The 25,138-nt window shown below is 41.3% G+C and overlaps 1 protein-coding gene across 1 annotated transcript in view; it reads left to right on the forward strand.

Annotated features, from left to right (window-relative positions):
* The window catches only part of TNFRSF25 (TNF receptor superfamily member 25), a 251,561-nt gene that overhangs the window by 175,589 nt on the left and 50,834 nt on the right, over nt 1–25,138 (forward strand). The window lies entirely within an intron of this gene.

Here is a 25,138-nt window from a genome sequence, read left to right on the forward strand (position 1 = left end):
TTTATAACTATATACTGTAAAGCGCTCTGATACCCTTGTGGGTCACATTCGCGTTATATAAAACCTTATAAATAAATATAATTGTGGGGAGTGTAGCGTATGTCGAGGCGGTTCGAGCCAAAACGTTTAATTGTTCACGTTCAGACAGGGCGATTCTTTCACAGAACCATCACTGTTTAGTTACTGAAGAAAACTTTCTCTTTGCATACCATTTGTGGAGGGATAATAATGGAGTTTACTTGCAATACTAGAGAAATACAAAACACAGATGAATGTTTGGGACAATGTTCCATATTTCTTGGATTGAACATTTTTATTTTACGTTATTAGTTAGCAAATATTTGTAATTGTTTGCAAGAACAGTTAACTGTATTACCGAATAAATATCTATGCTTGCAAAGGTAGTGTTTCCTTGTAATGTAAATTACATTTGGAAATGTATTACATAAACAGTATTCTGTTTACATGTCCATTCTGAAGATAATGTAACTATGATCGGCTCCTAATGATATTGTATAGATTTTAAAGTTGTAATTATTTTATTAATTGCATACACATGCATTCCTTCTACAGGATTATTTACATATTTTAACATTACTGTCTGTATTGCATGTAAACGCTTGACGGAGTTGTTTAATTTCTTATGCCATGCCTACCTGTCTGTTTGAAAACCAAGAACTTACAGTAGGTTTAATGCTCACATGTTGCTCACCATTGGTTGGCTTTATTGTCACTCTCATGTACTTGTTTCTTATTGATTTGTGTTTGTCCCGCCCCTGGAGCATAGCCTCTTTACCATCCTCTTGATTTGGCTAAAGTAAGTTTTTACACTGTTAATTTTTAGGGAGCTACTTTTCTATTTTTGATTAAGCACTCAATGAGAGTATTTTACAGCTCTCTCCCTCCCTTGTGTGCTCCAGCCAAATGCCCATGGGCTCTGTGTTTTGTCATCACTTGTGCTTCTCCCCCCAATCCCTGTGTGGCTGTCACCATTTTGTTTTTCTGCTGGATCTCCTGAGTGCTTTTCCCCTTCCACCCACTCTCCTTGTTTTTTTCTCCCTTCTCCGCGCACCATGTTCTTCTCTCATGCCTCCCCTCTAAAACGAGTGCTTGTCCCATGTACTGCTGTCTGCCCCACCGCCTGTGTTCTGTAGTAATGTGGTACTGCAAGCTTGGGGACTACAGAATCTAATATCTGCAGGTGGGTGGAATGTGGAACTTGTTTGTGTTCTATTGTTCTCTGGATGGCCAGTATTCTACTGGTGTCAGTTAAGTTGTCGCTGCCTAGGGTAGATCTGGTCTCTCCAGGCTGCTTGTGATAAACCTATGTTCCAGGTTTATATCCGCCTCCATGTTTACTTACAACATGTTCCTCTCTCCCTCGTGTGCTGCTTTTCTACTCTTCCTTCCACCACCGCTGCTTCTCATTTGCCCTTTATAACCCCACAATCTTGATTTTTTTTTTTAAAGCACCTCAGCTTACAACAGTTCACATTTTTTATTTATGGATCCACGTGGCATCTGCCATTTTCGGTTGGTAAATAAAAAACAATAAAATGGTGACCACGCTGTTCCCTAGACGCACACATGCATTGTGATGTTGCACAGAATCGTGGGAAAGCATTTTGCTTACCTCCCCTTCCCCGCCCACCACTCGACACCCCCGATGATGTACCTCATCGCGAAAAGCCATTGGCAAAGCTGCTAGGTCCAAGATGCAAGACCTATTGGCTTGGCAGAGGCTTGATATTTATTTGAAAATAGGCACAGCAGACATGCATAAATCATGTAATCTAAATAGGTGTTAACATATTAACAAGCAAAAAGAAAGAAATGGAAAATCTTGAAGAAATGAAACAAGAAAAAGAAGCCTAATAGGAGAAACACCCATCAGATAGAGGTACTTAAGTGGTACCTACCCAGTATTCTTGCTGTTCTTTTTTCTGTCTGCCGACAGAATGGAGGGAGGGAAGAGGATTACAGTGGCTCCTGAAGGGCTGGAATTGCTTTTTTGGTGGTACCGGCAGATATATCAGCTGAGCAGAGATGTTGGGCGGGCTGCATTGCGCGTCTCCCTGCCTGCTGGTCTGGGATATAATGGGATTTATATTTCAGCGGACGGGATATCCGTCACTGTTAAGACGGAGTAACACATCTGCTGGGATATGAATCAGGCCGTTTGTTTCCTTTGTTGGATTTGTCTCTGGTTTTGAAAGCCCTTGTTTATGATCCCTTTGAATCCTTGGAATTGGTCGACATGAAGTTTGGAACTTTTTAAGGTGCCGTTTTTGGTGGCCATAACCTCAGCCATGTGCATTGGGGAATTGGGGGCTTAATGGCCAGGGTGCCTTTTTTGTCTATACTGATGATGGAGTAATTTTTCATCTGGATCCCTTTATTGTTTTACCTAAGGTGACCTCATAGTTTCACAAAAATCAGGAAGTGATTCTTCCAGCTCTGTGTGCTGAGTCGGGTTCTCCCATGATGGACCAGTGGTCTTTTTTGGACGTGAAGAGGGGTTTGTTGGTCTATCAAGTGTGGACAAATTCTTTTAGAAAGATTGACTCATTGAGTCTTTTGGTGCTTCATCCCAGGGTGACAAGCCTGCCTCTTTTGCCATCAGTAGTTGGATAAAGCAGTTGATCTCTTTTGCTTATTCCTTGTCCGGGTCTCCTCCTCTTGTGGGGATTCAGGGTCGATCCCTCAGGGGGTTGCTCCTACCTCTGCGGAATCGAAAGGGTTGTCCTTTTCTAGAATTTGCAGGGCTGCTACATGGGCATCCTCTAATACCTTCGTTAAGTATTACAGGTTGAAAAATATTTGGTGTGATGATAAAAATTTTGTTGTAGGTGTTTTACATGCAGTTGTTTCGTAAAATTGCCTTTTTTGCCTGACTGAGTAAATCACTATGAGGTGCTGCAAACCTTGTGTGAGTATCCTTGTGTGGTTTCTGCTTTCGTATGAATGCTGTGTGGCTCAGCTTGGATATTCTCACTTGTAATGAATGGGATGATGACAAGGGGAACTGGGGGGTCAAGAAAATTATGCTACCAGATACACTTACCCCACACTGGCCTCAAATACTTCTTTCCAGGCGGTAAATTATGAGGTGCAGTAAATTCTGAAAAACCTATAATTGTGATTTCTGTAAACAGGTTTTAGTGCAAGGGCATTAATAATAAAGCCCATAGGCTTTTGGGTATGTTAATTAATACGTAACTATACATCCTGCTCCCAAACTCAGGGCCCTATTTACGAGAACCTAAAGCTGCGTGGTGCCACAAGTCATTTTGCTGTGCTGCGTTACTTTCAAAGCACAGGTATACAACATATTTACAACAATATGTTGCATCTCTGTGCTTCCCCCTGCGCAGGCGCACAAATTGCTGCCATGCGCCAGTACAGGCACCCTTGCACCATGGTGCAAGGATGCCTGCGTCGTGGGGAGATTGTTTTTGTGCAGGAAAGAACACCTTCCTTCACAAAAACAATCAATTGAGGAGCTTTCCCCCTCCAATGCGTGCTGTAGAATTAAAAAATTCAGTCATTGTTCATCCAATAAGACCATCACATTTCTGGACATAAAGGTGTATGCATCGGAAGGCACATTGGGTACAACACTGTTCAGAAAATCTACAGACCGGAATAAGCCTTACATTACACTAGCCATCATCCTAGAAGCCTTAGAGATAACCTCCCGTTTGGGCAATTTCTTCGAATTAGGAGGAATTGCTCCAGTAGGGAGGATTATTTTTATCATGCGACTGAACTAGTGCAGAAATTATCAACAAGAGGCTACCCCAAAAAATTGCTAAAGCACACGTTAAAACGCGTATGGTGGATACCACGTGAGACCTTGCTCCAGAAGAGGATATACTCAGAACAAAAAAGAATTGTATGTGAGACTACCTTTAGTCCTCATGCCAATCTATTGTGGAAAATGGTGACTCAAAACTGCCATTTGGTCAAGGATCTAAACAGTGAACTAAATGAAATTCCACTCTTCGCTTTTAAAAAAGAATAAAGCATTGCACAACATATTGTTAGGGCATCATTGCCCCAAGCATCAAAAACATCTTTTAGAGGCATGCTCGGACTCCCCCCAATACAAGGACATCACAAATGTGGGAACTGCTTATGTTGTGCACAAACAAATGAAGGATCGGTGTTCACTTACAACGGGATACATTGGAAACACAACATATTCACCAACTGTCTTACCAAAAATATGGTCTATGGGGTCACATGTCCATGCCCTAAACTATACATAGGGAAGACAACTCAGGAGATCCGCCATCGGATCACACAACAATTAGGAAGGAGACACCTCATGCACCTTTGGTACACCACTGGATTACACATCAACATAAGGAAGAACACTTGCGGTGGACTATAATTTCGAAAATCGAGAGTGATACTCGTGGAGGCAATGTTGAAGAAAGATTGAATCAACGTGAAGCTATGCTAATAATGAAATTTAACACTGCGGCCACTGGACTGAATGAGATCTCAGAAATGATGATGGTGGACATTTAAAATCACAGCATGTATATTCCTACTACAAGAGTTGGGTGCTTTTTAGACTAATTATTGACATGCGTGGGGTCACAACTTTTTATAACTGTATGTACCCCAGACTTGACTGTGTACAAAAGATCGAAATGGAGTACATGTTTCGCGAAAGACGGAGCCATTGGATTACTTCGTGATTATAACTAGAGGTCGAACTATGCAGTAGGTCCGCAATTAATGTATGTCTGATAACTGTATCTACCACCACTAGCATCCAAATGCCGTGTTTAAAAGTCAGATGGTTCTATAACAAAATAGAATCTTCAAAAAACAACTAGAGGAATTTTTTCCATGAGTGCATATACTAATATATATCTACAATGCCATGCCACTTCAGGGTAGATCATTTGCCACCTTGTCGCCAGTGGCCACAAAATATGTGTTCACGATCTATAAAGTTTTATTTCAATCCGGCATTCCGTAGCGTTATTGCTTTAAATTTTTCAACAACTCCACGGAGCTCGCGGTCACGTGACATCGCATGCGTCCAATAATAGTGCTTGTTTCTTAGCACTGCTACCGCATACCAGGCCAGTCCATTACAGAGGAGAAAAATTAGTCTTTGCCGGTAAGCGAGAACCTTGTTTTTTATACTAACAAAGCACGGTTTCCACCCAGGCGTCACAATTGGTCTAAACCGTGAACGCTTTTTCTCTTGTCTTCAGGCCTCGTGTGACTAACCTGCATGCGCGCCGGCCACTTTTTGGAATCGAATGTTCAAAACACCCGGTGAGTGTTTTTTTGACTCACACGTAATTGGTTTGCCGGTATACAGACTGATTTGTAAATCTTTATATACATCTCTTTATCCTGCAGACAATGCAATAAGAACTTCGATATAGGTAAGTGCGCTTTACCTTACCTGGGTTAATTAGAGCCTGAATAGTTTTATAAGATGGCCCATATGGACAGTTTATTCTACAAATGTATGTTATGTCTTCCTACTTACAGCTGTCTATCGTCCGTACGCCATCTACTGGTGGAGTGTTTTGTTCACTGCATTAAGGTATGGTGAGAGGTGCCAACTGTAGTTGTTACTTTAACGTTGAGAATGGGTCCTTGAATTTAATGAGTCTTAAAATATGTTTGTTTGTTTTTGTAGATTGTTGGTCCTGAGGAGAACTCCGCATTGGGGAGTTCGAAACGCATCGACCTGTTGTTGGGTCCTTCTGTCAAAATTGAAACAGTTACTTTAAATAGGGCGCAGTAAAAGGATTAATTCCTATGAATCACATTAAGCTTCAATCCTAGGATGTGAAATTGGAAATTTGTACATAGGAAGTAAAAAATATATATTTCTTTTGACATTAGACCCTGAGGATTTGTGCTGTTGTTTTGTATGATTGTGTATGGATGAATGGTTTGGCCAGTGTGAAAGGTTGGATGTATTGTAAATTCTGTAAATTGTTTTGTATAGTACGAATTTTTTGTAAATACTCTATTGTAATTTTCTTTGCTCTAATTGTATATACACTAAAATTAGGTTGGTTATTCATGAAAATAAAGTTTTCCACTAGTGTTAAAATAAATAAATAAACTAGTGACGTAAACCAAATAACGGACCTTTATGCTTTTTTTCATATAGGTCATTTCCAAAAATAGTAAAGTAGTATCCGGTATTGGCAGTTGTTTTGTTGTTTAGTAAGCTTGGGCTCAGCCTTACTGGTTCGGAGTCACGACCCTGTGTCGTTGTTTCCGGTTTTGTGGCGGATGCTGGTTCGCGAGGTCGTTAGAGGTTAAAGTGACCCTTCTTCCCCCCCCCTTCTCTTTTTCACAATAAAAGGCATCTTCCAATAGGTGGTCTAGTGTGTATACGTGTATTAACATTGTCTCAAGTGTCGTGTTTAGTCCAGTGTGTTTTGTGTTTAAGTGTTATGTCTGAGAAAGATACATTCTCATATAGCGAGGATTACATCCAAAAGTTAATCAGTGCACCTCCAGTTTTCGCCTCCGCTACACTAAGTCTAACAGCAAAAACTCAAAATGAGTCTGACAAATTAATCAGATTGAGAAAAAAACAAATAAGGACAGACCTCCATGGTCATTTTTTACTTTTACATTTACAAGCTGTACAATACCCTCTGGCTTACAAATTAGAAACAACCCGATGGTGTTTACTGACGACCCGGAATATAAAAAGGGATTCAGTGGAATCGAGACGAAGTGCAGCAGGGACTTGATGGTACTTACCATCGAAACTGCACACAGGCTTTCTATAAAAGAGCTAGCTGAGATTTCAGATTTAGAGGCGGCAATTCAAACCAATCAATTAATCACTGATGCAAAAGGTCTGTTGGAAAAAATAGAAAAGGAACTACTGGAATTTAAAGACTATACAGTAACCCAAAAAGGGAGTAAATTTGAATTAGACAAAAATAATTTTTCTTTGGAATCAGTCTACCCGTACTTACAAACGGATTTCTATTCTAGACCAAACCAACGTCGATTCTTTCAGGAAAACCAGGGTAGATCACGAAACAAATTTTTGACTTTTTCGGACACATCATCTTCCTCCTCAGGGGGCGAGTCAGATTCGAACGATACAAGGGTAAATCAAAATCAGATCCCTAGAGGTAACCAACAAAATCAACCACAGACATCTCAACCTTTTTTATCAAGAGGCCAACGGAGAGGCAGGGGTCGCAACCGCCAAAACAACCAGCCATGGGAGATGCGGACACAACATCAATATTACAGGAGTTAGACCAATCACCTGTATTCAATTTATCAAACCATAATTTAACACCACCGGAAATGTCGATTCCGAAGAAGGGACTATCATATGTCCCGGTGCGACCCACTGATTTCACAAAAATGAAATTAGAAGCTATGGAATTTTGCAGAAAAATCAGGCTAAAAACATTCTTTGCTGATGTGGACTTTCAAACGTCTACAGAAGTAACAGATCTCCGCAATAAATCTTCATTTAATCCACCTGGCTCGAAAATCCCAAGGGGCGTAATTGCGCTTGAAAAAACAGTCACTACTATCAGGAATAGCTTCCCTAGAGAATAAAAAACAGTATGTTAATTATAATATATCCAGAGAAGAGAAAGATGCCATCTTTTCTCTAAAAAATGATCATTCTCTGGTGATTAAGGAGGCTGATAAAGGCAGCGCAATAGTCCTCTGGGATATCAATAAATATAAGAACGAGGTGAAACGTCAATTGGATGACCCTAGGTGCTATAGGTTGATCAATAAAAATCCTGTTGATGACCTACAAAAGGAACTTTTTTCCATTCTTCAGGAAGGTTTCGACATGGGTATTCTTGGCCCTAAGGAATTTTTATTCCTGCAAAATAAACACCCAAGAACACCGCTGTTTTATGTCCTTCCTAAACTCCATAAGGACCAAAATAACTCGCCAAGCCGCCCAATAATATCGGGATGTGCATCACTGATTGAGCCAGTCTCGAAATACATTGATTACTTTTTAAAATCTCTGGTGGCGCAGGTCCCGGCACATCTAAGGGACACCACAGACTTTTTCAACCAAATAACATCGGTCCCGTTTGAGGAATCTACGCAGCTTTTGGTGACAATGGATGTGACTTCATTGTACACCCAAACACCTCAAGATCAAGCTTTGGAAACTCTCACTTATTTCCTTGACCAAAGGGAGCAACCGACACAAGTTCCTACATCTTTTATTGTACAGCTTGCCAAATTTGCTCTACAAAGAAACTATTTCTTATTCGACAAGGATTTCTACTTCCAGACCAAGGGGGTGACCATGGGCTGCCCCTTTGCTCCGGAATTAGCACTTACAAGAGCAACCTCTCTATTAATAAAGTCACCGCCCCTTCTCTTACCTCCTGTGAATACTTCTGCCTTGATGTCACCAGTGAGAATAAACCTGTATGCTCGTTACACATCATGTACCACCCCCCGGGGGACAACCTCGTCTTCTCCCAACAACTCATGGACACAATATTAATCAACGCAGGATGGCTACACACACAAATTTACCTTGGTGACTACAATCTCCATTGGAATGATGGCAGTGACGCAGTAGTTAACAGCCTCAAAAGTTTCCTTACCGCATCTGACCTCACTCAAATTTGCAACACTCCGACACACGACAAAGGCTCGACCCTCGACCTGGTCATTTCCAAAGAAGGCACCACTCAACTCGACTCAATACAACCTTGTGACTGGTCAGACCACCATATTATAACATTCATCATCAAGGAAAAGGTAAAACTCATCCCGGTGCAATACGCCATGCCCAAAGTCTGGAAAAGAGACATGAGGAAACTCAATCCAAACTCTCTACCCCCCAACAGCTGCAATCTCCTACTCCCCCCTACCGACACCTCTGATGTGCTGGTCCTAACTGACCACTATCTCAACTCCATGGCCACAATAATCAATGAGGCCGCTCCAATGCAATTGAAAAGAGTATCCACGAAGAAATCCAACCCCTGGTACAACGGGAGTCTCAATGAAGAGAGACGGGCTATGCGATCGGCAGAGCGTACCTGGAGATCAATTCCCTCGACATTGCATCTCAAAACTCTTAGGAAAAAGAGAAATGCATACTTCAGGAAAATAAAACGCTCAAAGTCAGAGTTCTTCAGAATCCAGCTAGACCAAGCTAAAAACCGTCCAAGTAAATTGTTCGAACTAATTCGATCTCAATCTAAGGAACAACCCCCAGCTGTCGACATTATCTGCACTACCCCTTCTTGTGAAGATTTCGCAGCTTTCTTCAACAATAAAACTGACAATATAAAGAGAGACCTCCGCAATGACGCAAGCCTGTACTCAATACCCAACTGCATAACACCCATTGAACTAAAAAACAATGCGACATGGTCATCCTTTGACACCTACTCTGAAGGAGAAATTGGCAGAATACTCAGCACTCTAAAACCATCCAATCACCTCACTGACCCTCTTCCTGCTAACGCCGTAAAAGACTTCATCCCTCTGCTACTCCCACTCTGGACTAAAATTATCAATAGTTCACTACAACAAGGAACCATCCCGGACTCCCTCAAAGTTGGTCAAGTTACACCTTTACTGAAGAAACCAACAGCCGACCCCACCGATCTAAACAACTACCGTCCGATTACCAACATTCCCACTCTCGCCAAGCTGCTAGAAAAATGCGTCCAACTGCAAATGACAAAGCACATAGAACAGTTTGATCTCCTCAACCCACACCAATCAGGCTTCAGAGCAGGGCACAGTACTGAAACCGCTATGACTCACATTATCGACGACGCCATCCAAATGTTAGATCAAAACAATACCTGCCTCCTCATCCTTCTTGATCTCTCTTCGGCATTCGACACAGTGAAACATGAGAGCTTACTCGAACTCCTAAAATCAAGAATGGGCCTATCTGGGACTGTGCTTCGCTGGTTCACTTCCTTTCTTCACAACAGGTCTCAAAAATTCAAGAGCAAAAACCTAATGTCTTCCCCAGTACCGGTATCGTTAGGCGTCCCTCAAGGATCCTGCTTATCCCCTACTTTGTTCAACCTAGTTATGGAACCTCTCACCACTCTGTTACAAGCATCCAATGTACACTTTCACATGTACGCCGATGACACTCAAATATATCTCAAGTTACAATCCCCCAAAGACATCCTGAGTCTGAATTCAACGATCAGAAGCACCCAATCTTGGTTGGCTGACAACCACCTCAAACTCAATGCTATGAAGACTGAGTTCCTCCTAATCTCACCTCCCACGAAAATATCTTCCGCTCAAACATGGCTTAAGCACCTAACAGCACTCAATGTCCAACCGACCATCGTGGACTCAGCTAAATCCCTAGGCATAACACTAGACACAAACCTCAGCATGCAGCAGCATATCAGCAAGGCTACTAAGGGGGCGAACTTCCAAATAAACACCTTGAGAAAACTGAAACCCTTCCTCCCAGCAAAAGACTTCCAAACAGCAGTACAAGCTCTAGTCATCCCTCGCATAGACTATGGCAGCGTGGCCCTCTGTGGCCTCCCCCTAACGACAACTGCACCCCTAAGAGCGTCACTAAATGTGGCAGCAAGACTCATCACTGGATCAAAAAAGCATTCGCATATCTCTCCTGACTTCAAAGCCTTGAACTGGCTGCCTCTGGAAGCCAGAATTCAGCTGAAAATTGCCTGCATGACGCACAAGGCTATACACTTGAAATCACCCAGCTACCTCACTCATAAGTTGACAATCTCAGGTGGGTCCAGAACCACCAGGAGCACGAACAATCTTCTGCTGAAACCGCGAAGATTCCGGAAGGAAAAAACCTACAAACGCTCCTTCTCTGGTATGGCGCCCAGGATCTGGAACGCACTTCCTCCTGAAACAAGACTCATCTCTTCCTCCCTTCTTTTTAAGAAAGAAGTTAAAAGTATCCTTATGGCTAAATACACTTGAACAATTTCGCGTGGTTTACATTATGAACAGTATTACCAGTCTGGCGCTATGATATTGCCTATATATTCCTATGCACGTGTTTATTTACAGCGAGTGGATGGCCGACGCTCCAATTTTGCCTGCTACCTCGTACCTGTACTATACGTTATATGAGTACTATGTTATATATTATATTGGTGCTATGTACATGAACCTGTTGATGACTTACGCTCCAACTATGCCTGCTACCTCATACCTGTACTATACGTTATATTGGTACTATGTTATATACTATATTGGTGCTATGTACATGATCATGTTGAGCTACCTCCCCACTATGCCCCCTTGTTCCCCTGCTCTCCACCTGCCTTTGTAAAGCGCTCTGTTATCTGCAAAGATCTTGTTCGCGCTATATAAAACTCTCAAAATAAAATAAATAAATAAATAAATATTGTTCATGGGCCTGTACGAAAGGAAGTTCATCTACAATGACAATCCATATTCTGAGTACATCACAAAATACCTTCGATTTATTGATGATGTTTTCATCATCTGGTCAGGTACAAAAGAGAAATTGGAGGAATTTCTGATTTGGATTAATCATAGGATGGAAGACATAAAATTCAGTCATTGTTCATCCAATCAGACCATCACATTTCTGGACATAAAAGTGTATGCATCAGAAGGCACAATGGGTACAACACTGTTCAGGAAATCTACAGACCGGAATAAGGCCTTACATTACACTAGCCATCATCCTAGAAGCCTTAGAGATAACCTCCCATTTGGGCAATTTCTTTGAATTAGGAGGAATTGCTCCAGTAGGGAGGATTATTTTTATCATGCGACTGAACTAGTGCAGAAATTATCAACAAGAGGCTACCTCAAAAAATTGCTAAAGCACACGTTAAAACGCGTATGGTGGATACCACGTGAGACCTTGCTCCAGAAGAGGATATACTCAGAACAAAAAAGAATTGTATGTGTGACTACCTTTAGTCCTCATGCCAATCTATTGCGGAAAATGGTGACTCAAAACTGCCATTTGGTCAAGGATCTAAACAGTGAACTAAATGAAATTCCACTCTTCGCTTTTAAAAAAGAAAAAAGCATTACACAACATATTGTTAGGGCATCATTGCCCCAAGCATCAAAAACATCTCTTAGAGGCATGCTCGGACTCCCCCCAATACAAGGACATCACAAATGTGGGAACTGCTTATGTTGTGCACAAACAAATGAAGGATCGGTGTTCACTTACAACGGGATACATTGGAAACACAACATATTCACCAACTGTCTTACCAAAAATGTGGTCTATGGGGTCACATGTCCATGCCCTAAACTATACATAGGGAAGACAACTCAGGAGATCCGCCATCGGATCACACAACACAAGTCCAGAATTAGGAAGGAGACACCTGATGCACCTTTGGTACACCACTGGATTACCCATCAACATAAGGAAGAAGACTTGCGGTGGACTATAATTTCGAAAATCGAGAGTGATATTCGTGGAGGCAATGTTGAAGAAAGATTGAATCAACGTGAAGCTATGCTAATAATGAAATTTAACATTGCGGCCACTGAACTGAATGAGATCTCAGAAATTATGAGGGTGGACATTAAAAATCACAGCATGTATATTCCTACTACAAGAGTTGGCTGCTTTTTCGACTAATTATTGACATGCGTGGGGTCACAACTTTTTATAACTGTATGTACCCCAGACTGGACTGTGTACAAAAGATCGAAATGGAGTACATGTTTCGCAAAAGACGGAGCCATTGGATTACTTCGTGATTATAACTAGAGGTCGAACTATGCAGTAGGTCCGCAATTAATGTATGTCTGATAACTGTATCCACCACTAGCATCCAAATGCCGTGTTTAAAAGTCAGATGGTTCTTTAACTAAATAGAATCTTCAAAAAACAACTAGAGGAATTTTTTCCATGAGTGCATATACTAATATATATCTACAATGCCATGCCACTTCAAGGTAGATCATTTGCCACCTTGTCGCCAGTGGCCACAAAATATGTGTTCACGATCTATAAAGTTTTATTTTAATCCGGCATTCCGTAGCGTTATTGCTTTAAATTTTTCAACAACTTCACGGAGCTCGCGGTCACGTGACATCACATGCGTCCAATAATAGTGCTTGTTTCTTAGCACTGCTACCGCATACCACGCCAGTCCATTACAGAGGAGAAAAATTAGTCTTTGCCAGTAAGCGAGAACCTTGCTTTTTATACTAATAAAGCACGGTTTGCACCCAGGCGTCACAATTGGTCTAAACCGTGAACGCTTTTTCTCTTGTCTTCAGGCCTCGTGTGACTAACCTGCATGCGCGCCGGCCACTTTTTGGAATCGAATGTTCAAAACACCCGGTGAGTGTTTTTTTGACTCACACGTAATTGGTTTGCCGGTATACAGACTGATTTGTAAATCTTTATATACATCTCTTTATCCTGCAGACAATGCAATAAGAACTTCGATATAGGTAAGTGCGCTTTACCTTACCTGGGTTAATTAGAGCCTGAATAGTTTTATAAGATGGCCCATATGGACAGTTTATTCTACAAATGTATGTTATGTCTTCCTACTTACAGCTGTCTATCGTCCGTACGCCATCTACTGGTGGAGTGTTTTGTTCACTGCATTAAGGTATGGTGAGAGGTGCCAACTGTAGTTGTTACTTTAACGTTGAGAATGGGTCCTTGAATTTAATGAGTCTTAAAATATGTTTGTTTGTTTTTGTAGATTGTTGGTCCTGAGGAGAACTCCGCATTGGGGAGTTCGAAACGCATCGACCTGTTGTTGGGTCCTTCTGTCAAAATTGAAACAGTTACTTTAAATAGGGCGCATTAAAAGGATTAATTCCTATGAATCACATTAAGCTTCAATCCTAGGATGTGAAATTGGAAATTTGTACATAGGAAGTAAAAAATATATATTTCTTTTGACATTAGACCCTGAGGATTTGTGCTGTTGTTTTGTATGATTGTGTATGGATGAATGGTTTGGCCAGTGTGAAAGGTTGGATGTATTGTAAATTCTGTAAATTGTTTTGTATAGTACGAATTTTTTGTAAATACTCTATTGTAATTTTCTTTGCTCTAATTGTATATACACTAAAATTAGGTTGGTTATTCATGAAAATAAAGTTTTCCACTAGTGTTAAAATAAATAAATAAACTAGTGACGTAAACCAAATAACGGACCTTTATGCTTTTTTTCATATAGGTCATTTCCAAAAATAGTAAAGTAGTATCCGGTATTGGCAGTTGTTTTGTTGTTTAGTAAGCTTGGGCTCAGCCTTACTGGTTCGGAGTCACGACCCTGTGTCGTTGTTTCCGGTTTTGTGGCGGACGCTGGTTCGCGAGGTCGTTAGAGGTTAAAGTGACCCTTCTTCCCCCCCCTTCTCTTTTTCACAATAAAAGGCATCTTCCAATAGGTGGTCTAGTGTGTATACGTGTATTAACATTGTCTCAAGTGTCGTGTTTAGTCCAGTGTGTTTTGTGTTTAAGTGTTATGTCTGAGAAAGATACATTCTCATATAGCGAGGATTACATCCAAAAGTTAATCAGTGCACCTCCAGTTTTCGCCTCCGCTACACTAAGTCTAACAGCAAAAACTCAAAATGAGTCTGACAAATTAATCAGATTGAGAAAAAAACAAATAAGGACAGACCTCCATGGTCATTTTTTACTTTTACATTTACAAGCTGTACAATACCCTCTGGCTTACAAATTAGAAACAACCCGATGGTGTTTACTGACGACCCGGAATATAAAAAGGGATTCAGTGGAATCGAGACGAAGTGCAGCAGGGACTTGATGGTACTTACCATCGAAACTGCACACAGGCTTTCTATAAAAGAGCTAGGTGAGATTTCAGATTTAGAGGCGGCAATTCAAACCAATCAATTAATCACTGATGCAAAAGGTCTGTTGGAAAAAATAGAAAAGGAACTACTGGAATTTAAAGACTATACAGTAACCCAAAAAGGGAGTAAATTTGAATTAGACAAAAATAATTTTTCTTTGGAATCAGTCTACCCGTACTTACAAACGGATTTCTATTCTAGACCAAACCAACGTCGATTCTTTCAGGAAAACCAGGGTAGATCACGAAACAAATTTTTGACTTTTTCGGACACATCATCTTCCTCCTCAGGGGGCGAGTCAGATTCGAACGATACAAGGGTAAATCAAAATCAGATCCCTAGAGGTAACCAACAAAATCAACCACAGACATCTCAACCTTTTTTATCAAGAGGCCAACGGAGAGGCAGGGGTCGCAACCGCCAAAACAACCAGCCATGGGAGATGCGGACACAACATCAATATTACAGGAGTTAGACCAATCACCTGTATTCAATTTATCAAACCATAATTTAACACCACCGGAAATGTCGATTCCGAAGAAGGGACTATCATATGTCCCGGTGCGACCCACTGATTTCACAAAAATGAAATTAGAAGCTATGGAATTTTGCAGAAAAATCAGGCTAAAAACATTCTTTGCTGATGTGGACTTTCAAACGTCTACAGAAGTAACAGATCTCCGCAATAAATCTTCATTTAATCCACCTGGCTCGAAAATCCCAAGGGGCGTAATTGCGCTTGAAAAAACAGTCACTACTATCAGGAATAGCTTCCCTAGAGAATAAAAAACAGTATGTTAATTATAATATATCCAGAGAAGAGAAAGATGCCATCTTTTCTCTAAAAAATGATCATTCTCTGGTGATTAAGGAGGCTGATAAAGGCAGCGCAATAGTCCTCTGGGATATCAATAAATATAAGAACGAGGTGAAACGTCAATTGGATGACCCTAGGTGCTATAGGTTGATCAATAAAAATCCTGTTGATGACCTACAAAAGGAACTTTTTTCCATTCTTCAGGAAGGTTTCGACATGGGTATTCTTGGCCCTAAGGAATTTTTATTCCTGCAAAATAAACACCCAAGAACACCGCTGTTTTATGTCCTTCCTAAACTCCATAAGGACCAAAATAACTCGCCAAGCCGCCCAATAATATCGGGATGTGCATCACTGATTGAGCCAGTCTCGAAATACATTGATTACTTTTTAAAATCTCTGGTGGCGCAGGTCCCGGCACATCTAAGGGACACCACAGACTTTTTCAACCAAATAACATCGGTCCCGTTTGAGGAATCTACGCAGCTTTTGGTGACAATGGATGTGACTTCATTGTACACCCAAACACCTCAAGATCAAGCTTTGGAAACTCTCACTTATTTCCTTGACCAAAGGGAGCAACCGACACAAGTTCCTACATCTTTTATTGTACAGCTTGCCAAATTTGCTCTACAAAGAAACTATTTCTTATTCGACAAGGATTTCTACTTCCAGACCAAGGGGGTGACCATGGGCTGCCCCTTTGCTCCGGAATTAGCACTTACAAGAGCAACCTCTCTATTAATAAAGTCACCGCCCCTTCTCTTACCTCCTGTGAATACTTCTGCCTTGATGTCACCAGTGAGAATAAACCTGTATGCTCGTTACACATCATGTACCACCCCCCGGGGGACAACCTCGTCTTCTCCCAACAACTCATGGACACAATATTAATCAACGCAGGATGGCTGCACACACAAATTTACCTTGGTGACTACAATCTCCATTGGAATGATGGCAGTGACGCAGTAGTTAACAGCCTCAAAAGTTTCCTTACCGCATCTGACCTCACTCAAATTTGCAACACTCCGACACACGACAAAGGCTCGACCCTCGACCTGGTCATTTCCAAAGAAGGCACCACTCAACTCGACTCAATACAACCTTGTGACTGGTCAGACCACCATATTATAACATTCATCATCAAGGAAAAGGTAAAACTCATCCCGGTGCAATACGCCATGCCCAAAGTCTGGAAAAGAGACATGAGGAAACTCAATCCAAACTCTCTACCCCCCAACAGCTGCAATCTCCTACTCCCCCCTACCGACACCTCTGATGTGCTGGTCCTAACTGACCACTATCTCAACTCCATGGCCACAATAATCAATGAGGCCGCTCCAATGCAATTGAAAAGAGTATCCACGAAGAAATCCAACCCCTGGTACAACGGGAGTCTCAATGAAGAGAGACGGGCTATGCGATCGGCAGAGCGTACCTGGAGATCAATTCCCTCGACATTGCATCTCAAAACTCTTAGGAAAAAGAGAAATGCATACTTCAGGAAAATAAAACGCTCAAAGTCAGAGTTCTTCAGAATCCAGCTAGACCAAGCTAAAAACCGTCCAAGTAAATTGTTCGAACTAATTCGATCTCAATCTAAGGAACAACCCCCAGCTGTCGACATTATCTGCACTACCCCTTCTTGTGAAGATTTCGCAGCTTTCTTCAACAATAAAACTGACAATATAAAGAGAGACCTCCGCAATGACGCAAGCCTGTACTCAATACCCAACTGCATAACACCCATTGAACTAAAAAACAATGCGACATGGTCATCCTTTGACACCTACTCTGAAGGAGAAATTGGCAGAATACTCAGCACTCTAAAACCATCCAATCACCTCACTGACCCTCTTCCTGCTAACGCCGTAAAAGACTTCATCCCTCTGCTACTCCCACTCTGGACTAAAATTATCAATAGTTCACTACAACAAGGAACCATCCCGGACTCCCTCAAAGTTGGTCAAGTTACACCTTTACTGAAGAAACCAACAGCCGACCCCACCGATCTAAACAACTACCGTCCGATTACCAACATTCCCACTCTCGCCAAGCTGCTAGAAAAATGCGTCCAACTGCAAATGACAAAGCACATAGAACAGTTTGATCTCCTCAACCCACACCAATCAGGCTTCAGAGCAGGGCACAGTACTGAAACCGCTATGACTCACATTATCGACGACGCCATCCAAATGTTAGATCAAAACAATACCTGCCTCCTCATCCTTCTTGATCTCTCTTCGGCATTCGACACAGTGAAACATGAGAGCTTACTCGAACTCCTAAAATCAAGAATGGGCCTATCTGGGACTGTGCTTCGCTGGTTCACTTCCTTTCTTCACAACAGGTCTCAAAAATTCAAGAGCAAAAACCTAATGTCTTCCCCAGTACCGGTATCGTTAGGCGTCCCTCAAGGATCCTGCTTATCCCCTACTTTGTTCAACCTAGTTATGGAACCTCTCACCACTCTGTTACAAGCATCCAATGTACACTTTCACATGTACGCCGATGACACTCAAATATATCTCAAGTTACAATCCCCCAAAGACATCCTGAGTCTGAATTCAACGATCAGAAGCACCCAATCTTGGTTGGCTGACAACCACCTCAAACTCAATGCTATGAAGACTGAGTTCCTCCTAATCTCACCTCCCACGAAAATATCTTCCGCTCAAACATGGCTTAAGCACCTAACAGATAGATAAGCTAAATGTCCAGGTAGGAGTCATTCACAACAACCACTTTATATTTATCAGTGTCACATGAGTGATCCCACAAGTCAATAGAGTGACCCGAGGGTTTATATCAAAAATATATTCACTTTATTTTTGATTATGCAATTTAGATTTTTTCAAAAACTGGCAACAGACAGACTAACATAACATGTAAACTAAATGCTAGTCTACATACACCTACAGCAAAATGTGTGGCTACGTACTCTAAACCACAACAAAGTAAGTAATTACACATAGAAATTCACAAATCAATTTGCACAGTGAATTATACAGTGTATTGCATGTCAGGTGTTAAGCGTCGACGTTTCGGTCCATGCTGGTCAAGTAGATCCGTCGGACCATCTTCAGGACAAAGACGTTGCACAGCAATGTCTAGTATAAACACAACAATAACAATAATAAACCCTGAGGCACATGGAGACCAATATCCAGCTTAGCACAGACCAACACAAAAAACCAACAAAGTGAAGCCCAATAGCATGTTAACTACTAAAAAACTACTAAAAACCACACCAACTAGAACATTCAACCCATGCAGCCAGTGAGCATGCGGGTTCAGTACTACAAGGGGTGGTATAATTGTGTGACTAATATTGCACATCTCGCCAAATGCGTGTAATCTTCAGTGAAAAACACACCAGGTGAAAGAGTAAAGAATAAAAGGGGGTATCTATAACTGTAAACTAAATCACGGGCATCTTAGTATCCCGAGGTCTGAGTAATACTCACGAGAAATAAAACGCCACTCAGGTCGTTCTATATATGAATTAAAAACAAAATATAACATAAAACATTAATCCCAAATAGTGCCTGTAATAGCGTAATCAACTGCCACTGTAATCATGTACCAGTACGCCAAGTAACAGAAGTCAACTTACATGTCAAAATGTCGCCACGTAATCTATAAACAAATGACATGGGGAAGCGTTAGCGTGTGCGCCTGCATAATCAGGCATATCAAAATACGAAACACGGAACGGGCTCCAAAAACGGAGCAGACGTGTAAAACTTACTTAATCAGCAGCTATGCGCCGGCTCTTCGAAGTCCGTGCTCGTTCACCGGTAACTACTCGGGACGCCCAGACATCAGAACCATCACGTGGTTAAGTAAACTGGTGACGCCAACGCGGCCCGTTAAGGCGGCGGCCATCTTAGCCTAATCACAGGCCATGGGATAAAGTGTAGTTCTTAAACATATAACAACAGTAAAGTGCAGAACAACCGGCTATAGCCATCATCGTGTAACATTACATAAAAAATTACATAAAAAACGTGTACATATCGGAAAATTCAGAAAGATCAGCCAACACGGGCTAGTGATTCCTACACAGATGGATGGAGAGGAGGGCAGAAATATCCATGAGTGAGCAGTAAGGTATAAATAATCCGATAGCATTTACATCCATATAAACAATATAAACAGGCGCACAAGCAGTCAGGTCAAAGTGGCCAAATTGTGCCATTCAATAAAACTGTTAAGCCCATTTTCGACTGTGTCACACAACCAAATCAGTTTGTTTTCCCTTTGTGTCAGTAGTTTTTCGACATTGGGTCTTCTCCTTGTGCCTCTTACACATTCTATTACATACCATTTCATATCAGTAGGAGCATGCGACAGTTTAGTAAAGTGCTCAACTAGTGGTGCTGTCATAACTTTACATCTGATACGAGATTGATGCTGGGTAATCCGTTTTCTTATTTCCTGCGATGTTTTACCTATGTAATAGAGGTCACACGGGCATTGAATGCAGTAGACCACATTTTTGGTCAGGCAGTTAGAATGATGTTTGAATACAAATGTTTTTTCGTTAATACAGCAACTTTTTTTGGCCTGAGTGGTGGCACAAGCAGTGCAGCTACCACAAGGGAAGTGTCCCACAATGGGGGCCAATCCCCAAATGTTTGGGAGGGTATTTGGTTTAGCCTCAGTGTAGGCTCTAACCAAGTGATCCCTTAGGTTTCTTCCCCTTTTGAACGCAAATCTTGGCATAGCCAATTGGGGTTCAACTTTTTTAATCAGATGCCAATTGCTTCTGATAATTTTGGTTATTGCTGTCGATTCTGTACCAAAAGTCAAGACACAAGTGGTTTGTTCAGTGTTGGAATCTGGAGTTCTTGACTGCTTTTTCTGCAGTAGGGCCTGTCGGTCATAAAACCAGGCACGCTTCAATGCGTGTTTTACCAGCCGATAGGGATATGCACGCATCACCAGTTTCTCTTGTAATACTTTGGCCTCCCGAAAATAATCCTCCCTTCTGGTACAGTTCCTCCGGATCCGGAGAAACTGGCCAAAAGGGAGGTTATCTCGCAGACTGCGGGGATGGTGGCTGCTGTATTTTAAGAGGGTATTTCGAGCCGTCGGTTTGGTGTATAAGCTGACGGCAAGAGTCCCATCCACATGCATGATAGTTAAATCCAGAAAACTGATGCTGTTAGCATCACTTTCTAAGGTGAACTGTAAGTTTTTGTCTCTAGTATTCAGCCAACGATGAAAATCTTTTAATTCAGATTGTGTGCCTTCCCAAACTATACAAACATCGTCGATGTACCTTAAATAGTTTGCCAGATGTATTAGGAAGGGGTTATTCTCAAAAACCACTCGTTCCTCAAAGTTTGCAACAAACAAATTCGCTATTGTGGGGGCAAAAACCGCCCCCATGGCCACGCCCTTCAGTTGTACAAAAAAATCATTGTTAAAAAGAAAATAATTTTCGTATAGTGCAATCCTAGCACACTCGGTAATGAACCAGGTAGGTACTTGGTGGGGACGTGTACGGGTCTCTAAGATGTTACGGATCATTTCACTGTGCAAATTGATTTGTGAATTTCTATGTGTAATTACTTACTTTGTTGTGGTTTAGAGTACGTAGCCACACATTTTGCTGTAGGTGTATGTAGACTAGCATTTAGTTTACATGTTATGTTAGTCTGTCTGTTGCCAGTTTTTGAAAAAATCTAAATTGCATAATCAAAAATAAAGTGAATATATTTTTGATATAAACCCTCGGGTCACTCTATTGACTTGTGGGATCACTCATGTGACACTGATAAATATAAAGTGGTTGTTGTGAATGACTCCTACCTGGACATTTAGCTTATCTATCTGATATTACCCAGTCCCGGTGGGATTATTGGGTGGCTCTATTCTATATTAAGCACCTAACAGCACTCAATGTCCAACCGACCATCGTGGACTCAGCTAAATCCCTAGGCATAACACTAGACACAAACCTCAGCATGCAGCAGCATATCAGCAAGGCTACTAAGGGGGCGAACTTCCAAATAAACACCTTGAGAAAACTGAAACCCTTCCTCCCAGCAAAAGACTTCCAAACAGCAGTACAAGCTCTAGTCATCCCTCGCATAGACTATGGCAGTGTGGCCCTCTGTGGCCTCCCCCTAACGACAACTGCACCCCTAAGAGCGTCACTAAATGCGGCAGCAAGACTCATCACTGGATCAAAAAAGCATTCGCATATCTCTCCTGACTTCAAAGCCTTGAACTGGCTGCCTCTGGAAGCCAGAATTCAGCTGAAAATTGCCTGCATGACGCACAAGGCTATACACTTGAAATCACCCAGCTACCTCACTCATAAGTTGACAATCTCAGGTGGGTCCAGAACCACCAGGAGCACGAACAATCTTCTGCTGAAACCGCGAAGATTCCGGAAGGAAAAAACCTACAAACGCTCCTTCTCTGGTATGGCGCCCAGGATCTGGAACGCACTTCCTCCTGAAACAAGACTCATCTCTTCCTCCCTTCTTTTTAAGAAAGAAGTTAAAAGTATCCTTATGGCTAAATACACTTGAACAATTTCGCGTGGTTTACATTATGAACAGTATTACCAGTCTGGCGCTATGATATTGCCTATATATTCCTATGCACGTGTTTATTTACAGCGAGTGGATGGCCGACGCTCCAATTTTGCCTGCTACCTCGTACCTGTACTATACGTTATATGAGTACTATGTTATATATTATATTGGTGCTATGTACATGAACCTGTTGATGACTTACGCTCCAACTATGCCTGCTACCTCATACCTGTACTATACGTTATATTGGTACTATGTTATATACTATATTGGTGCTATGTACATGATCATGTTGAGCTACCTCCCCACTATGCCCCCTTGTTCCCCTGCTCTCCACCTGCCTTTGTAAAGCGCTCTGTTATCTGCAAAGATCTTGTTCGCGCTATATAAAACTCTCAAAATAAAATAAATAAATAAATAAATATTGTTCATGGGCCTGTACGAAAGGAAGTTCATCTACAATGACAATCCATATTCTGAGTACATCACAAAATACCTTCGATTTATTGATGATGTTTTCATCATCTGGTCAGGTACAAAAGAGAACTTGGAGGAATTTCTGATTTGGATTAATCATAGGATGGAAGACATAAAATTCAGTCATTGTTCATCCAATCAGACCATCACATTTCTGGACATAAAAGTGTATGCATCAGAAGGCACAATGGGTACAACACTGTTCAGGAAATCTACAGACCGGAATAAGGCCTTACATTACACTAGCCATCATCCTAGAAGCCTTAGAGATAACCTCCCATTTGGGCAATTTCTTTGAATTAGGAGGAATTGCTCCAGTAGGGAGGATTATTTTTATCATGCGACTGAACTAGTGCAGAAATTATCAACAAGAGGCTACCTCAAAAAATTGCTAAAGCACACGTTAAAACGCGTATGGTGGATACCACGTGAGACCTTGCTCCAGAAGAGGATATACTCAGAACAAAAAAGAATTGTATGTGTGACTACCTTTAGTCCTCATGCCAATCTATTGCGGAAAATGGTGACTCAAAACTGCCATTTGGTCAAGGATCTAAACAGTGAACTAAATGAAATTCCACTCTTCGCTTTTAAAAAAGAAAAAAGCATTACACAACATATTGTTAGGGCATCATTGCCCCAAGCATCAAAAACATCTCTTAGAGGCATGCTCGGACTCCCCCCAATACAAGGACATCACAAATGTGGGAACTGCTTATGTTGTGCACAAACAAATGAAGGATCGGTGTTCACTTACAACGGGATACATTGGAAACACAACATATTCACCAACTGTCTTACCAAAAATGTGGTCTATGGGGTCACATGTCCATGCCCTAAACTATACATAGGGAAGACAACTCAGGAGATCCGCCATCGGATCACACAACACAAGTCCAGAATTAGGAAGGAGACACCTGATGCACCTTTGGTACACCACTGGATTACCCATCAACATAAGGAAGAAGACTTGCGGTGGACTATAATTTCGAAAATCGAGAGTGATATTCGTGGAGGCAATGTTGAAGAAAGATTGAATCAACGTGAAGCTATGCTAATAATGAAATTTAACATTGCGGCCACTGAACTGAATGAGATCTCAGAAATTATGAGGGTGGACATTAAAAATCACAGCATGTATATTCCTACTACAAGAGTTGGCTGCTTTTTCGACTAATTATTGACATGCGTGGGGTCACAACTTTTTATAACTGTATGTACCCCAGACTGGACTGTGTACAAAAGATCGAAATGGAGTACATGTTTCGCAAAAGACGGAGCCATTGGATTACTTCGTGATTATAACTAGAGGTCGAACTATGCAGTAGGTCCGCAATTAATGTATGTCTGATAACTGTATCCACCACTAGCATCCAAATGCCGTGTTTAAAAGTCAGATGGTTCTTTAACTAAATAGAATCTTCAAAAAACAACTAGAGGAATTTTTTCCATGAGTGCATATACTAATATATATCTACAATGCCATGCCACTTCAAGGTAGATCATTTGCCACCTTGTCGCCAGTGGCCACAAAATATGTGTTCACGATCTATAAAGTTTTATTTTAATCCGGCATTCCGTAGCGTTATTGCTTTAAATTTTTCAACAACTTCACGGAGCTCGCGGTCACGTGACATCACATGCGTCCAATAATAGTGCTTGTTTCTTAGCACTGCTACCGCATACCACGCCAGTCCATTACAGAGGAGAAAAATTAGTCTTTGCCAGTAAGCGAGAACCTTGCTTTTTATACTAATAAAGCACGGTTTGCACCCAGGCGTCACAATTGGTCTAAACCGTGAACGCTTTTTCTCTTGTCTTCAGGCCTCGTGTGACTAACCTGCATGCGCGCCGGCCACTTTTTGGAATCGAATGTTCAAAACACCCGTTGAGTGTTTTTTTGACTCACACGTAATTGGTTTGCCGGTATACAGACTGATTTGTAAATCTTTATATACATCTCTTTATCCTGCAGACAATGCAATAAGAACTTCGATATAGGTAAGTGCGCTTTACCTTACCTGGGTTATTTAGAGCCTGAATAGTTTTATAAGATGGCCCATATGAACAGTTTATTCTACAAATGTATGTTATGTCTTCCTACTTACAGCTGTCTATCGTCCGTACGCCATCTACTGGTGGAGTGTTTTGTTCACTGCATTAAGGTATGGTGAAAGGTGCGCACTGTAGTTGTTACTTTAACGTTGAGAATGGGTCCTTGAATTTAATGAGTCTTAAAATATGTTTGTTTGTTTTTGTAGATTGTTGGTCCTGTGGAGAACTCCGCATTGGGGAGTTCGAAACGCGTCGACCTGTTGTTGGGTCCTTCTGTCAAAATTGAAACAGTTACTTTAAATAGGGTGCATTAAAAGGATTAATTCCTAGGAATCACATTAAGCTTCAATCCTAGGATGTGAAATTGGACATTTGTACATAGGAAGTAAAAAATATATATTTC

Source organism: Lissotriton helveticus, chromosome 5_1 (assembly GCF_964261635.1).
Source record: "Lissotriton helveticus chromosome 5_1, aLisHel1.1, whole genome shotgun sequence".
In the NCBI taxonomy this organism is placed as follows: Eukaryota; Metazoa; Chordata; class Amphibia; order Caudata; family Salamandridae; genus Lissotriton; species Lissotriton helveticus.